This window comes from Carlito syrichta, unplaced genomic scaffold (assembly GCF_000164805.1).
Source record: "Carlito syrichta isolate Samal-C Ts95f unplaced genomic scaffold, Tarsius_syrichta-2.0.1 Scaffold141857, whole genome shotgun sequence".
NCBI classification, from domain to species: Eukaryota; Metazoa; Chordata; class Mammalia; order Primates; family Tarsiidae; genus Carlito; species Carlito syrichta.
In genome coordinates, this window is record NW_007085953.1 from 153527 (window position 1) to 172186 (window position 18660).

The window sequence follows — 18660 nt, forward strand, 5'->3', positions numbered from 1 at the left end:
ATTATAAGACAGAGAATAAAAGAAACAATATATTATTAAAAGATAAAGAGAGTAGAATAAGACCCAGAAATGACCAAGATTTTGAAACTATCAGCCAAAGGATTTAAAATAACCATGATCTCTCTCTCTCTCTCTCTCTCTCTCTCCATATATATATGCATACTCATGAAAACTGTTCACCGCTCTCCATATATATATGGAGAGAGAGAGAGAGAGAGAGGTGAACAGTTTGCATGAGTAGATGAGAAATTTCAGTAGAAAAAAACTATTAAGAAGTGTCATATCAAATGTTATAAATAGATTTTTAAAATCCACAATGTCAAAGAAAAATAATCCCTTTGATTAACTTATCGGAGGAAAGCAGTAGAGAAAGTAATAAATAAATTTGAAGATATGCCATTAGAAATTATTCAAACTAAAGCACAAAGAAAAAAAGTAGCAAAAAACCCCAGTGAAAACAAATTTTAATGATTCAAGAACATTATTGAACTACCTAACAAAAACAATGTGAGTTTGTTAAGGAGAGGATTAAAAAAATAGAGAAGAAATATTGGCCAAAAATTTTCCAAAATTAATATAACAAATCACAGATCCATAAAGCTGAGAAAAATATAATAAAAAGTCAAACTGCTGAAAGTTAAATATAAAGAAAAATATTGAAGATGAGATAGTCAAAGGAAGGAAAAAATCCATTAGATGCAGAAAAACAAATACAAGAATGATAGCCAACTTTTCTTTGGAAACTATACAATCCAGAAGACAATGGACATGTCTTGCAGAAGAAATAACTGCCATACTACAATGTATACCTAGAAAAAATGTATTTCAACAATAAAGGTGAAATGAATACTTTTTTTAAGGGGAGAAATGCTAATAAAACTTATTACCAGTTTATATAGAGTATCCTTTCAACACTATGAAAAAGATTAAATAATTTTTTTCAAGCAGAAGAATGTAATACTAAACGGAAATGAAATTTGGATATATACAAAAGATTGCAAAGTATTGAAAATGGAGCAAAGGGTGGGAAATCTTAAATGACTTTTGTTCTCCTAAATTTCTTTAAAAGAAAATGAACTTCTTAAAGTAAAAATTGTGATATTGTTTTGTGATACTTACAACATATGCAAAAGACAGAGAAAATGTATGACAGTGACAGCTCAATGACAGAGCAAGGGAAAATGAAAGTATACTGTTGAAAGGAGTTTAAGGTTATGTGAAGTGCTATAATATTACTTGAAAGAGGACAGTGATAAGTTAGTAAGTAGTAAGTCCTATGACAACTACTAATCAAAAATAAGTAAATTATTGGAGTTCTAGTTTATAATACAATAAATAAGATAAAGCAGAATTATAAAAAATAAATTAATAACAAATACAGGTAAAAATGGAACAAAAACCCTAATAACAGAATTTCAAAGTATATTATATAAGACCCAACCTGATAAGATAGAATATAGATAAAGGCAAATCTAAATTGACAGCTGAAGATTTCAATACTTTATCCTTATAAGTAAATAGAACAAGTAGAGGAAAAGTAGGTAAGGATATGGAATACCTGAACAAAGCCATCAATCAGTTTTTACCTATTTTACAATGATAGAAAAACCACTTACAATACCAGAATATATATTCTTTTCAAGTGTATTTCCATCATTCACCAAGATAGGCAATATTCACAATATATTTTAAATTATTCACATTTTATAGAGTATCCTCTCCGAGCACATTGATATTGAATTAGGAATAAATGTTTCTGAAATATCTTAAAATAATGTAAAATTAGACAACACACTTTTTAAAGAGTTTATTTTATTTTAAAGATGTGGGGTACAATTTAGGATTAGGTATACAAGTTGTCATTGTGCAGGTAAAGTTTGGGCTTACCTTTTGTCCCCACTTTGCCTGGTTGGAGATCAGATACTCTTATTATTCTTATGCGCCTCCTCCCCGGTAGTTTCTGACTATTGCCAATCCCTTTCTTATAGTATTATGGTAAATGTTCAGGTTCTGCTTATGAGTGAGAACACTTGATACTCATTTCTTTGTTTCTAAGATAAATCACTGAGTATTATAAACTCTAAATCCATCCAAGTTGCTGCGAAGTCCATAATTTTGTTCTTTATGGCTGCATAATATTCTGTCAAAACAACACACTTTAAATAACTAATGGGTCAAAGAGAAAAAAAACAACTATAAGTGAAATTTTAAAATATTTTAATTAACTGAAAATAAAATGCAACTTATCAAAATGTGTGTGTTAGAGTTAAAGTAATGCTTAGATAGAAATTTATGATACTAAGTTCTTATAACAGAAAAAGGATAAAAGGGCTTAAGTCAATAATTTAAGTATCTTAAGAAATGAGAAAAAAAGAGCAAATGTAAGAACAGTAGAAAATAACAAAAAGTAGGAAATAATGCAAATAAGAGTAGATGTTAATGAAACAGAAATACAATAGAGAAAAATCAGTGACCAATGAAATAAAAAGTTTATTCTTTGCAAAGATTAATACAATTTAAAAAACTCTAGCTAGACCTATAAAAATAAATAAACTAGCAAAGCTCATTTAAGAAGATGTAAGTAATCTGATTAGCCCTATATCTGTCAAAGAAATTAAATTTGTGGTTAAACACCTTCCAACAAATAAAACTCCATATCAAGGGGCGTTCACTGATAAATTCTATCAAACATTTTAGAAAAACAGATTACAAATCTTACATAGACTTTTCCAGAAAATAGTAGAGAAGAGAATAATTCTCAAGTTGTACACAGGGAGACCCCAAAACCCCAGAATTTATTTATAAAAAATTGCTTATTTATTCTTACATGCTTAAACTTCATTTACCTTCAGAGTACTCTCTGTTTGATGTAATACACCTATCAAGATACGTTTTCTATTGCTCAAAACAGTTTTGAACTCATCAATGTTGATGCCTTTTAGTGCTTCTGCCGTTTTTAATTTTACCTCTTCCACATTGGCAAAACGTTTTCTTTTGAGGACTTTTTTTCATTCAGTAAACAAACAAACAAATAAACAAAAAGTCACTTGGGATGAGATTGGATGAATAAGAAGTGTGGGGCATACGGTTATACCATTTTTGGTCAAAACTGCTGAAAACTCAGCATGGTGTGGGCAGGTGTGCTCACAAATCACACATCATGAAATGATCAAACACACTGAAAGAATCTCAAAACAAAAATTCATTGAAGCTGAACACAGCTTCTCACAACAATAATAGCTGGTACACTGATGTTGATGGGTTCTTAGAATACTTACCCAGCAAGGGAAGCCTGTACCACAAGCACCCTCCTTCAAAAGATTGTTTTTTGGGGGAATCTCCCCCATATAAGACCAACATACAGTACAGACTATACTGCTTCATAAATTTAGACACAAAAACCCTAGCAAAATTAAATCCAGCAATAATAAAGAAAATATGTCATAATCAAATGGGATTTACCTCAAGAATGCCAAGCTGGCTCAATATTCAAAAATGAATCAATATGACTCACCCTACCCATAAAATAAAAAAGAAAAATCACATGATCTTCATAATAGATGCCAAAAAGGCATATGACAAAATTCAGCATTTATCCATGACAAAAACTTTAAGGAAGCCAAGAACAGAATGGAAGTTTCTCAACTTGATATAAAACCATCTACCTCCAAAAATCTAAATTACACTTAATGATGAAAATCTGAATGCTTTCCCCTTATCATTGGAAGAAGGCAAGGATGTCCTATTTCGCCACTTCTAGTCAACATTATACTGGAGGGCTGAGCCAGTGCAATAATCAAGGAAAAGAAAGAGCAGGCATAAAGATTAGAAAAGGGGAAGTAAAAGGCATTTTTATTCTCAGATGTGATAATCTAAGTAGAAAATCTTAAGAATCCACAAAGATGTTACCAGAATTATCAAATGGGTTCAGCAAAGTCCTAGAATACATGGTCAATATTTTAAAAAATTATATTTCTATATACCAGCAATGAAACATTAGAAATGGAAACTTTAAAAATGCCATTTATGATAGCACCAAACATAGAATATTGAGGGATAATTTTTTAAAATATTTAAGATCTGTTCAACATTGCTTACAGAAATTAAAGAAGTCCTCAACTAAAGGAGAACAAGTCCTTGAGTGCTAATCTACAGATCTTTCCTAAGCTTTCAGTTTCATTTGAGACATGAGCCTGCAGATTGAGGCTAAGTAGCTTTGATACACTGAGTAGGATGATAAATTAGTTACAGTAGCTGTGGATACAAGTTACAGGAAAAAAATGACTCATGTCTTAGCCTAGTTCCTCTAATGGGGAGCCTCTGGCAAAAGCTCATATGTCAATTCTTTGTAAGGCCTGGAATCCCAATGAATTAGAATGTTTATTTCTGCATTTTCTTCTTAAGGTTGAGGAAAACCTTTCCAAAATCTTCCAGAAGGTTTCTTATCAGATATCTTTCTGTAGCCAGAATTGAGTTGCATGCCTATTTCTAAACCAATAACAAGTAAGGGAAATAAGATTACTATAACTGAATTACTTTAACCAGGGTATATGCTCTGGGACTTGGGGCAGAAATATCTTTCCCTAAAAAATGCACAGTGGCAGAGATTAGATAAGCAACATACAGCATCTGCTATAGGTCTGAAGGCAGACTGATTCTTGATTATTACATGGATTATACCTGTATTATATTTTTAGTAGAAAATCCAGAAAAGTATTACACCTAAAAAATTTTTTCTGACTTCATTATAAACCATCCATCCATTTTTGTATACACATATTATTTGCCTTGCAGTTGTGAATAGGAGCATAAATTGATCAATTAACACAATCATCCAGACTCTTATTTACATCTATCCATCATAAGTAGACTTTGATAGATGTTTGTGTTACTAGTCTTCTTTTATATTCTATGCCTAAGGTATCTGTCACACTAAGTACAACTAACTTAGTTGCTGGAAGGTTTTTGGAAGGCTGTTCTCTGTGTACTAATTAATTTAGTATCAGCATCCTTGCATGATCCTGGCCAAGTAGAATCAGACAATGACAAAGCTTAACTACTCTGTCAACCTGAAAGATGGTCCTGAATGCTCGTATTAAATGACTAGCTTCATAAGTTACCAAACATCCAAACTTAGTTTTTAAAGACTTCCCTTTAAAGAAATAACATAAAATTTGCCTACCTGATGCCTCATCAATGGCCGAACATCTCAAACTTAACATGTCTAGGATCTATTTTTGAACCACCACCTCTCCCCCCAAATAGGTCTCTCTTCCCATTCTTCACCATCTCTCAGTAAATGGCATTAAACACCTATTGCCCAGTGTAAGAAAAAGGTGCCCATCTTGCTTTCTCATTCCTTCTCATGTTTCCTTTTTTTGTTGTTGTTGAAGTCCCACTCCATCGCCCAGGCTGGAGTTCAGTGTCACACTCATGACCACTCCAGTGTGGACCTGCTGGAATCCAGCAATCATTACACCTCAGCCTTCCAAGTAGCCGGAACTACAGGCGCACACTACCATGCCAGCTAATTTTTTATTTTATTGTAGAGACAAGGTCTCACCATGTTGCTCAAGCTGGTCTCGAACTCACGGGCCCAGGCAATCCTCTCACCTTGGCCTCCCAAAGTGCTGGGATTACAGGCTTGAACCACTGCACCCGGCCTCACATTTCCTTTTTAATCCAACAAGACCTGTGTCTCCTGTTTCCAAATAGATCTTAAATCTGTCTCTCCATTCCCACTGTAGTCCCAGCCACCAGGATCTATCCCCTGAGGTACTGAAGTAACCTTTTCAGTGGACTTTTTATACCTTCTCTTGTCTTCTTTCAGTTTATTCCCTTCACAGCAGCCAGGGTAATCTTTTGAACATGCAAATCAGGTAATATTATTCTCTACTTAAATCCCCTCATGGCTACCAAATGCACTTTAAATAGCCTTGGAACTTCTAATTACCCAGAAAACCTCAAATGGTCTGACATTTGCCCATCTCTCCAAACTCAACTCCAGCCAACTGGGTTCTAACATTTCTGGTCTTTTTCTCTTTTCCTGGAACACACCAACTGCTTCTCCAAGGACTTTGAGAATACACTTTACTTTTCCAGGAACATTCTCTTAGCCACCACAACAGCTTCCTTGCTAATGTCCCCTTCCAGGTGAGTGTCAGTTCTTTCAAGAAGCATTTCCTGACCATTTTGACTAAGTCAGTTTCCCTCCAATCTTCACTATTGACCTCTCAGATCACCCTGTGGGACTCCTCCCACATATTTTATAAATGTCATGACAATGGAAGTTCGTAGCCATGTTTTCTACCATTCTATATCTACCATCTAGTACAGTGATTGAAACCGAGGTGTTTGATAAAGACCTCAGGGTCTTCATATATGCTGTTTTCTGTTTGAATTCTTCTCACATATTTTCACATTGCTTCTTTCTTCACATCAGTTCTTTGGGGTCTTCTCATCAGCCTCCACCTAGAGGCCTTTCCACACATGCAGCCGTTATTGTCTTTCTCAGGTAAACCTTCCGTATGTGAATTAGACTGTATATTCCCCTAAGGAATGCTAGCTTAACAAAGGTGGTGAATTTGTTCATTGCTCTGTCCCCAACATTGAAAACAGTGCCTAGAACATAGAAATACTTCATAGATCTTGTTGAATGAATGATTGTAGAAAACCAGACAAGGTAATGCTAAAATCCAAAATGAAGAAGACGAGACAATGAGTTAGCATTCATTGCCAACTAACCCTAAACATTTGGGGATTGAAACCCCTTTCCTGCCGGGCTCAGTGTCTCAGCCTATAATCCCGAGATTTGGGAGGCTGAGGTGAGTGGATTGCCTGAGCCCGCGCGTTCGAGACCCGCCTGGGCAACTTGGCAAGACTGCATCTCTACAATAAATCAAAATATTAGCCGGGCGTGGTAGTGCGTGCCTGTAGTTCCAGCTACTTGGAAGCCTGAGGTGGAAGGATCGCCAGAGTCCAGCAGGTTGAGGCTGCAGTGGCTGGGAGCGGTCACGGCACTCCAGTCTGGGCGACAGAGTGAGATGCCAACTCAAAAAAAAAGAAACCCCTTTCCTTACCTCTGGTTCGACCCCTGTGTTATAAGAAGGGCAACTTCTGGAGCACTGGTTTCCTTGAGAAGTTAAGGCCTGCTTTTCCTGGTTGATGTGGACCTGACTTCCCTACCAGCAGAAGAGGAAGATGGTCCTGTGTATACAAAACTCAGATGCTGTAGTAAGGAGACAAGTGGTTTTCTGAAAGGCCAGCAGAGGGAGCTAAGAAATAAGAGTTTTTCCCCTAGTCAAGATTTCCCAGTGGTTACAGATGTGGGAAAACAAACAACTTTTCTCTACCTATATCTTGGAATAGATTAAGCAAAGATATGAATATCTCATAATTTGCCTGGTATTTTAGTCCTGTTTTGCTTTCCTGAGCCAGCCATGGGGTCCTTGTCCCTGAGTGCTAGGAGACAAATGTAACACAGGCCAGCCAATGTGGATGTCTGTACTGTCTAATAATCTCCTTGGGGTGGAGACAAAGAGAGCAGAATCCAATTTAATTTTGGATTATGAGACTAAATGGTTAATACGTTTTTCCTCAATTTTTTCTTTGTTCTAGTAAGTTAAAAAGTGACTCTTTCTTTCTTTCTCTCTTTCTTTCTCTCTTTCTCTCTTTCTTTCTTTTGAGTTGTAGTCTCACTCTGCCAACCAGGCTGGAGTGGCACTCCCGCCACTGCAGCCTTGACCTGCTGGGCTCAGGTGATCCTTCCGCCTCAGCCTTCCAAATAACTGGAACTACAGACAAGCGCCACCATGCCCAGCTAATTTTTTGATTTATTGTAGAGATGCGGTCTCGCCAAGATGCCTAGGCCTGTCACGAACTTGCAGGCTCAGACAATCCTCTCACCTCGGCCTCCCAAAGTGCTGGGATTATAGGCGTGAGCCACGGCACCTGGCCCAAGAATGGCTTTCTTTGAGGTAATAGTGTTACTCTTTCTGAGAGATGCTTTATAAGAGTCTGATGACAAGTTCTTCCTAAAGGAAGCAGCCAATTAGCAGGAACAGATAGTATGGGGTTGATTTTGTGTTAGCAAATGTGCCTAATAGGTAATGTATAAATGGAGAAAATAATTGACCATAGAAAGGAAGGAAAAAATGGTAACTCAGCCTAGCATTGCAATTGTGAGGAGAAATGGAAAAGATTTTTTTTAAAAAGACACAAATTGAATTCTAAAAGAAATGCATTGATGAACAGAATCCATTAAGTTACCAAACAAGTGAAATAATAGCAATAATTTTGCACTAATGGAAGAACTTCAGATTATTTCCCGGATATTAGTGGGGAATGATGACCAGAAGTAAATGGAACATAAGTATCATTTGAATTGAAGTCTCCATTTGAGTCGAAGTCTCTATTCTTCACATGGTGAATGAAATAATGATTATAGAGTGAGTCAGGCTAAAAATAACTATAGAGTTTTTGTTTATTTACTTATTTGTTTAATTGCAGAGTCTCCTGAGACAGGTCAGACTTGCCTTTTCTGGCTTCTTCCACAGAAACCATCCCAGGAGCATTCAGAATTGTTCCATCTGAAGGATGCACTCAGTTTTTGGTCTACAGTGACCTCTAGTCTAAGTAGCTCTGGACACTGCTGGACCTTCTCTTCCAGCCCCCTCCATGAATATGTCTCTGTAGCAGGTAAGTGACAGCTCCTTCTCCGAAAGTCAGGGTCCTCAGTCATCTGGTGATGTTGTAAGGCTGAGATATTTGCTACCTGTTTTTTTCTAGTTCTCATATAACTGGGACTCAGCTGGGGGCTGACTTGACCCTTGAGATGAAAGCAAAACTGCCTTCAACTTTCTAATAACAGGGCCTGAGAAGGGGAAAACAAAGATCTTTGTTACATCTCCTAGTGCAGACTCCCCTTATATAGTTTTCAGAGTCTCTTCCGCCTTCTTGGCCTTCCACTTCCTCCTGGGTTGTCTGGGTCATCCTATGTCAAACTATAAATTTGGCTTTTTTAGTTTCTACCACAACAAAATCACCCACACAGAATGTAGCCCCCATCTTCTAAATGGCACCCATTTCTCTCTCTCCTTCCCTTCTCTGCTCTCTGCTGGATTTCCCGAGGAGTCCCGATAGCCTCTCCGTTTATTTGATGAGCATTTAGCTCCTTTCTCTTGAGCCTAAATGTTGACCTTCATGAACCTTCATGGTGCTCATGGTGGTGGCTTGGGGAGGAGTGGAGGTGAACTTAGCCCTTAGGTCTCTCCTAAAATATTATTCCAAAGAGAAAGAGTGCCTTTCCCAATATAAATTTTGGTGGGAGCCATAGGCTGATATTTTGCCAAGCTTGTTATGATGGCTTTAACTCAATTATTGGTATCCTTGAAAGAATAGCTACACCCACCTATATTAGGCTCTACTCACAACCTTAAATCTTGATACATAGAAATGTCTGATTAAAGAAAGGAAAAAAGCTGAGAGAATATGCTTTAGTAGAAAAAACATGCAATGCAACAAAAGTATTTTTTTATTAAAGCAATAATATAGAAGAAAAGAAAAATCCAATCTGTTCAGCTGGGCAAATAACTAATAAAATGTGTCACTAGTAGCCTTCTTCTTCCTCTTCTCCCACCTGCTCTCCAGAGGTAGCCACTTTGGGACATTTCCACTTCTAGTTCTTCTGACGGTTATAGTCATAACTTCCCTTGCTTGGAAGGATGACTAGCCCTGGGCATGAGGGCGGGGCATGCGCAGTGGAAGCCTCAACTTGCAACATGAGGGCAGGAAGTCAGGTTAGAACCACTTGTAAAATGCTGAAAGAGGATAGCCCCTTTCACTGTTGGGTGCCTCCTCAAATTTAGTGGTTTTCAAACTAGAACCTTCTTAGAAACTCAGTAGAAATGCAAAGTTTTGGGCCCCATCCCAGACTTACTGAATCAGAACCTTTGGAGGTGGCACGCAGAAATTGATGTGGTGTTTTAACAAGTTCTCCGGGCGATTGTGATGCATTTTCAAGTTTGAGAAGCACTGTTCTAAGAAGACAACCACTGCCACCACCACCAACAAAAAAACCCTCAGTTTTCTTGTTAATGATTGGCTTAGGGGTGGGCATATGACTCTGTTCTGGAGATGGGAACTTGTTTTAGGGGCTTCTGGGAAGAGTTTTTGCACTTGAAAGACGTGCTCGGGAAGAACAGGAACTCCCCTCAGTCCTTGCACTGGATATTTTCCTGTCTAGGTGGGAGACATGGAGCTGCTGCTGACATACTGAGTGCATGGACACACTGAGTGGGAGGAAACGGAAGGTGAAAAATCTTGATGCATAATAATATCACAGAACCCTGAAAGTAACCATCCGGAAGAAGTCCTACCGTGGACTTCTTGCTGTATGATATGCATTTTTTAAAAATTAAAAACCAATTGAGTTTGGCTTAACAGTCAAGTACCTGGAGAAAGTACTATATTGGAGCTGTATGTCCTCCCAGACATACAGACAAATGACTGCAAAGAATAGCTCGCTGGCTATAGGCTGGGGCATACAAGCCATTCTTACCTGGGTGAGGGTAGGTTAGTATGAGAATGAGTCCATTCTACCACGATTCCATAGGTGGTTGTTCAGTCATTTTCATACCTGCCATTTCTGAAGCCAAGGCCTTTCTAACTCCCTGCTCTGTTGCAGCCTTCTCTGGGCCATGTTCTGAGTCACTCTTCCATCTGTTAATGTTTATCCCTGAGTGTAATTCCAGCCATCAGATGGTTGACACAAATCCATGAAAAACCTTGGCTTACCAATCCTTTCCTATGTTCTCCATTCCTCCTATCCTTCTTTACTGCCATCTAGGTGGGATCTGGGTGGAGCAGAGAGATAAAGGAGTATATTGTCAACTTGAATCAGAAGACCCAGTTTGTTGGCTTTTATTGACTTTTGGTACTTATTGTCTCTTTGTAGCCCATTTCAAAAGAAGAAGGGAAGAGTAAGTTATAGTGAAGGAGGAGACCTACCTGGCGAGGTCTTCTCTGAGGCATCCACATAAGTCTGCCGGAACACACTCTAATGTTCCGTGTCTTTGTTTGCTGGTGTTGCTATAAAGGAATACCCAAGGCTTGGTTGTGTGTGTGTGTGTGTGTGTGTGTGTGTGTGTGTGTGTGTGTGTGTGTGTGTGTATAGAGAGAGAGAGAGAGAGAGAGAGAGAGATTCATTTTGTTCATGGTTCTGCAGGCTATACAAGAAGCATGGAACCAGCTTCTGGCTAGGGCTTCAGGAAGTTTCTGATCATGGCATAAGGCAAAGGGGAGTTAGTGGTGGTCACATGATGCGAGAGGAGTAAGAGAGAGAGCGGGGAGTAGGTGCCAGGCTCTTTTTGCACAGTAAGAGCTGATGGGAATGCATAGAGTAATACTCATCACCATAAGGACGTCACCAAGCATTCTTGAAGGATCCACCTCCATGATTTAAAAATCTCCCACTAGGCCCCACCTCCTACACTGGGAATCAAATTTCTGTTTTTTAAATTTTTTATTTATTTATTTTTTGAGTTGGAGTCCCACTCTGTCGCCCAGACTGGAGTGCAGTGGCCGCTCCCGGCCACCGCAGCCTCGACCTGCTGGACTCTGGCGATCCTTCCGCCTCCACCTTCCAAGTAACTGGAACTACAGGCGCGCACTACTACGCTCGGCTCATTTTTTGATTTATTGTAGAGATGAGATCTCGCCAAGTTGCCCAGGCGGGTCTCAAGGCCACAGGCTCAGGCAATCCATTCACCTCAGCCTCCCAAGGCGCGGGATTACAGGCTGAGCCATCGAGCCCAACTGGGAATCAAATTTCTTTTCTTTTTTTTTTTTTGAGTTGGAGTCTCACTCTGTCACCCAGACTGGAGTGCAGTGGCCGCTCCTGGCCACTGCAGCCACGACCTGCTGGGTCCGGCGATCCTTCCACCTCAGCCTTCCAAGTAGCTGGAACTACAGGCATGCACTACCATGCCCAGCTAATTTTTGATTTATTGTAGAGATGAGGTCTCGCCAAGTTGCCCAGGCTGGTCTTGGACCCGCAGGCTCAGGCAATCCACTCACCTCAGCCTCCCAAAGTGCTGGGATTACAGGCTGAACCACCAAGCCCGGTTACTGGGAATCAAATTTCAACATGAGCTTTGGAGGGGATGAATATCCCAGCTATTATCACTATGGAAATGATTCTTAACTTTTACCTTTTGTGCCTCCTTCAAAAATGTAGACCTTCAAGATGGGGAGACTGTGGAAAGTCAGTTTGGTGGGGAGAGGCCAGCAGAGCTTCTGAGTTTGCCCTTGATTTCTTCTAACCTTCCCTGGAGTTGAATGGTCATTCTTTTCTCTCAGAAGCTAACTCAGAAGATGTGAAGCATGGGCCGCTTTGCCTTCATAATGTATGAAACTGAAGCTTCAACTCTCCTGCTCAAACAGATTGAGAATGTGTATATAGAGTTTTATTCACACCTGTAGCCACATGACATTGTCTTGAGTAGTGCTTACATTGAGAAACCACCACGGGGTCTCTAGGGCCATCTTAGGTAAGCATCCTTATTCTACTTTATAGTTTCTGACCCAAACTTCCTTCAGCCTGATGTGGATATACCACAACTGAACTTTCTCTTTACTCTTTGATCCTGGTTGAACAATGCATGCAGTTTGTCTCTCTTTTTAAATGTCAGAATGTGACATTCTATATGTTTGGCAGTATTTGTTTTATGTGTATTCCTTAATGTTTCTGTATAGTTAAATACAGTTTTGTGTCACCTAACGGCAGGGATTTGCTCTGAGAAATGAGCTGCTAAGCAATTTTATTGTTGTACAACCATCACAGAGTGTACTTACCCAAACCTAGGTAGTACACACCTAGACTATATGGTATAACCTGTTGCTCCTAGGATACAAACCTGTACTGTATGTTGCTGCAGTGAATACTGTGGGCAATTAAAGGGGGGATCCAAAAGAATCAGGAATTTATTTATAAAAAATTGTTTATTTTTACATGTTCAAACTTCAGTCACCTTCAAAGTACTCTTCATTTGGTACAATACACCTATGGAGACACTTTTTACAGTGCTCAAAACAGTTTTTGAACTTATCAGTTTTGATGCCTTTTAGTGTTTCTGCCGTTTTTTGTTTTACCTCTTCGACGTCGGCAAAATGTTTCCCTTTGAGGCCTTTTTTCATCCAGGGAAACAAAGAAAAAAGGTTCTTGGGTTGAGATCAAGTAAATAGGGAGGGTGGGGCACAGGGATCATGCTATTTTTGGTCAAGAACTGCTGAACACTCAGCGTGGTATGGGCAGGGTGTGTGTAAGCCACCCATCATGAAATGGTAAATTACACTGAAAGAATTAAAACAAACAAAAACTCACTGAAGCTGAACACAGCCTCTCACAACGCTAGCTGGTACACTGATGCCAGTGGGTTCCTAGAACACTTACCTAGCAGGGGAAGACTGTACTACAAGGGACCTGTCTTACAAAAAAATTAGGGTTTTTTTGGTCCCCCCTTATATAACACAATGGTATTTGTGTATATGGATAGAAAAAATACAGTATTATAATCTTATGAAGCCACCATTGTATAGAGGGCATCATCGAGGGAAATGTCATCTTGTGGCTTGTGACCATATATGTTAAACCTTAGATCCTATGCTATCTGAATCAGGGATCTCTTTTTTAAAGGGTAAGGTTTGGCAGAAGCATTGTGATCTGGCCTAGGGTTAGATTGCTGAGGTTTTTAGTGGCTCTAGAACTGGGTCAACTCACTCTTTTCTTTTGGAACTTTAGACTCTTCATCTGCAAAAGACAAGAAATTATTCACAGCCTCTGACAGGTTTGTGGAGCTGAGGCTTGACGAAGGTGTTTGGTAAAAACTGAAGTGTTGTATGGGTTAAATCAAAGGTCTGAACTATGAACAAGCACACCAATACCACCATTCAGTGACAGCAGTCATTTGATCTTTTACATCCTAACTTAAAAAGCAGATGCATATTTCTATGGCTTTTCTTATATAAACCTTTTCCATAAGGCACTGCAGAAAAGTTTGGTTTCTTTAAAGTGGGATTGAAAACTGGGACACACTTTGGGGCACTCCAAGTATGGAGAGTTTTGTGATCCCTCGTCCACTAACCCACATGTAAACGGACCTATTTTATAGTAATATACATTTAGTGTCTCTTTCCAAAGCTATTGACTTACTTTTCATAGAATGAGCTCTGTTTTTTTCCTTTGCACTAATATTTTTTTAGTTTAAATACTCTGCTTCACCACGTGATTAGAATAGTAAGTACCACTTGTATTACCTTGGGATACATTAGCTGGGGAATGGATACACTGAGTTTATCCACACAATTCACTTGGTGGGAGTAGCTGTGAATGGTGTGCTCTTAGCTGAGAGTACTCCGTCAACACTAGACACCTGTCAATATCTATGAAGGATTGTGCCAATCAAATGTGTTCCCTCAAAAGTTTCCTCTAGAGCCTGGCTACTCTAAAGACCAGCAGGATCACATCATTTGAGGGTGTGTAGAGATGCTTACTCTTAGGCTAGAGTCCACGCTTCCTGAATCAGATTCTTCGTTTTTGCAGGACCCAGGTCATTTAAATGCACAGGGAAGTCTGAGAATCATTCATGTAGGGTATGCTTTTGGGCCTTTGTCCTTTCCAATCAACACATTTTCTTTGGTGGGCTTACCTACTTTTAAACCTGGTACAAAGCAGTTATGTCATAAATATGTGATAATCTTGTTTTGAAAAAATGGGGAAGAAAATTTGGAAATTGCCTTTGGAACTAGTGTATAGGCCACTCAAGAAAAGAGACTTTACAACCTTTGTTTCCTCTTGCTGCTGTAATAAATTGTCACAAATTCCGCGGCTTAAAACAACAGATTTAGTCTCTGATTGTTTTGGAGATCAGAAGTCCAAAATCGGTCAAGGTGGTCAACAGGGCTGGTTCCTTTTGAAGGATCTGAGGGGAGAATCTGTTTCCTTATCTTTTCCAGCTTCTAGAGGTTTTCTGCATTCCCTGCGTTGTGGTCCATTTCTCGCATCCTTCTGACCTTTGCTCTGAACTCACATTTGCTACTATGTTGTATTCAAATGTCCTCCTGCCACCCTCTTATAAAGACCAGTATGATTACAATTAGGGCTTCCTCAGATAATCCAGGATAGTGTCTGTGTCTCCAGATCCTTAAGATCCCTGACTTAATCACATCTGCAAAGTTCCTTCACCTATTGTGAAATGATAAGAAATATATTTCTTACCCCAGATTCCTGAGCTCCTAAACCCTTGAAAGTTCCTATGTGATAAGGGCACTAACCACGTCTTTTGTTCTAATATTTGGTCTTTGACACCGGTTCCTGACACACAGCTCCTAAATCTCTTGGCATTTCCTGAGTGATAGGAACATCTTATTGTTCCAATGAGGCAATTCTTGATGGGTTCTTGGATAGTTTCAGGATGGAGGCTGATCACCAGAAAGACTCAACTTGGAACATTTAATCCCAGGTCCATCCACTGGGGGAGAGAGAAGAGCTGGAAATTGAGTTAAAATTGATCATGTCTTCATGATAAAACCTCTTTAAAAATCCATAAAGTATGGGTTTTGGAAATCTTCCAGGTTGGTAACCATATCCACGCCAAGAGTGGTCCACCCTAGCTCACAGAGATAGAAACTCCTACTCTCTAGACCTCACCTTATCTGCCTCTTTCTATACTTTATTACATAAGAAACTGGCAAACATAAGTTGTGTTACCCTGAGTTCTGTGAGTTCTAGTAACTTATGAAACCAAAGAGGGAGTCATGGGAACCCTAATTTATAGCCAGTCACTCAGAAGTACAGGTGACAACCTTGAACTTCTTATTGGAGTCTGAAGTGGGAGTAGTTGTGTGAGACTGAGCCCTTCACCTGTGGGGCTTGATGTTAACTCCAGGTAGATAGTGTCAGAACTGAATTGAATCATAGGACACCCAGCGGATGTCAGGGAATTGGTCAATGTCACAAAACAAAAACAACTCCACACATTTTGATGACCAGAAGTGAAGTGTTGAAAATATAGAGAAAAAAAGTGTTTTTTTTTTCTGCTATGCACATGTGAAAGAATACATTCTCAAGTCTTAGGGATTAAGATGTGGATATCACAGGTAGTGCCGTTATTTGGCCTACTACAACCTTGTTGTCAGATACTGTTTCAAAATAATTTAACAATTATTGTCACTAGTATTTAACAAGCATCTGCTATGACCCAGGGATTTCACATATACATGAAGCCGAATTCTTGCAAGAATACCCCACAGTAGATATTATTATCCTATCTTTGTAGATAAGAAGTCTGGGGTTCAAAAATCAGAGTGAGTAATGACAGGACAGGGATTAGCACCCAGATTCTCCTGGGTCCAGGCCTTGGGAGCTTCTCTTGGTACCTGGCTTATGTCACCACTCTAATTATCTGTTTTATGCCTAAACTTAGCAAGAATGACATCTACTGTCCAGGTTTGCTCAGTGACCTGTCATGCTCACTGACAAGTGAACAAGCCCATGCTTATTTTAAGAAGGAGCTTTTAAATTTTGTGCAAAGACCAAACGGATGGTTTTAGTAAAAAGCCCTAGCAATTTCCTGTGCACTATCAGCTGACTGATCAGGGCTTTTTTTTAAAATCACACACCCCAGATAAGGAAGGCCTTCATCTTTAAAATCACAGCAATGAGACAGAAATTCTGTCGCTTGGCAGACGGTGGCTTGAGAGATATCACACTTGAGAGAGCTTCCATGAGAAAGTGTGACTCAAATGTTTAATAGGGCAGAGGAATAAGCTGGAAAGGAACGGAGATCGTAGATATGGAAACCTTTCAAGTCTCTAAAAAAAGTGGCTCCTATACTTGCTTTGGAAACTTCACTCTGGGCAAAGACCAAATTTCTCTCAGTTATGTGGCCATAATCACTTTGTTGCTGGTATCATCTGAAAGAGCAAGTTCTGGGTGCATGAGAGTCACAGTCTGTATTTAGCCTTCTCCCCACCTCTTAGACCCAAACACCCCAGAGCAAGGTGGGCAAAACCTGTGTCTTTTTAAAATGTGTAGGCTATTTTCTGATATACTCCTTCCACTCCAGGTTTTGGACATTTGAAGGTAACCCCAATAGACTCCTCTGTTTGGCCAATGTTATCTTTCAAGGCCAAAATAAATGTTTATAGAAATCCTGCTGGGCTCACAGATGTGTCTGAATACAGAAATCCTGAAGCCATCTCCAGGTTCCAAAGCCTTATTAGGGCTTAACATCCTCATTGCTTTCTTCCTGCCCCATGCATCTGAAACCACATGAGAAGCTTCTTGGGGACAACTCAACAAATACCAACTCTAGATTCACATTGGAAATAGTTATGTTTCAAATAGAAATATAGGCTGGGCATGGTGGCTCATGCCTGCAATCCTAGCACTTTGGGAGGCAGAGGCAGGAGGATTGCCTGAGCACAGGAGTTTGAGACCAGTCTGGACAACTTGACAAGACCACGTCTCTACAATAAATAAAAAAATTAGTTGGGTGAGGTAGCTCATGCCTGTAGTTCCAGCTACTTGAAAGGCTGAGGCAGAAGAATCACCTGAGCCCAGCAGGTCAAGACTGTGGTGGCCATGAGCATGCCAATGCACTCCAGCCTGGGTGACAGAGTGAGATCTGACTCAAAATAAGATAAACTGAAATAAAAATATGCACAAGTTTTCACTGAACTGGCTACTTCAAATTTCAAAAACAGATCTTTTTTGTATAACAGATAAATCGTGGTGACCCCTTTTGTAAAACTACTCTTAATTCATTTCCTCTTTTTGCCATCAAAGCTCTCAATCAGAAACTAATCCCTTGTTTTATTTTGAATTTTATACTTTATTTTATTTTCGGATCATTAAGGTTTTCAGCAACTCATGGACAGCATATGGATTTCTGACCTAACCTATAAGCAAATTATTCCTCCATTCATACCTCTTTTCTGTAAAATGAGATGACTTAATTTCACCCTATTTATATACAAGATCTTTGTGAGAGCCATGAGGAGGAAATGGATTTGAAGTAGCTCTCAAAGTCAGTGTTCTTTTGCCAACATGTGGACTTAGTTTACAGTGAATTTACAAGCTCCCGCTAACTTCTCCCTTTCCCCAACTGGTCTTGGTGTTCTGTTGGTAATTACTTAGTGTGAACTGTGACTTTCCTCTCAGCAGCAAGTCAGTTGCCTTTGTCACTTCCTGTTCTGATTGCACCCTGCTGAGCATCTCATGACCTCAGGAGAGTAGAGGTGGCTGACAGAGCAGTCTAGGTTTGGCATAAAAATATAGTTCTTCAGTTGTTGCTTTAGATTTCCTCTCAGTGAAGTCCCAGGTAGACAGGAGATTACAAGTTTGCCTTTCTGCAACGTAGATCCCTTTCTCTTCTCTGAGTGTCAGTATTATAACTCTCCCTTCCAACCTACCCCTTCCCATGACACCACTTCCTCCCACCCCATGTATCCAAGCTGATCAAATTGGGTGTGTCATTGTTTGCATACATGCTGGGCCACTGGGCAGGCAAGGAGGGACTCTTTAAACCACAACAATGGTTTGTGGTCCAGAATTAGTCACCACCCTCAGCATCTTAGCACTGCAGTGCTTTGTGGACAGAC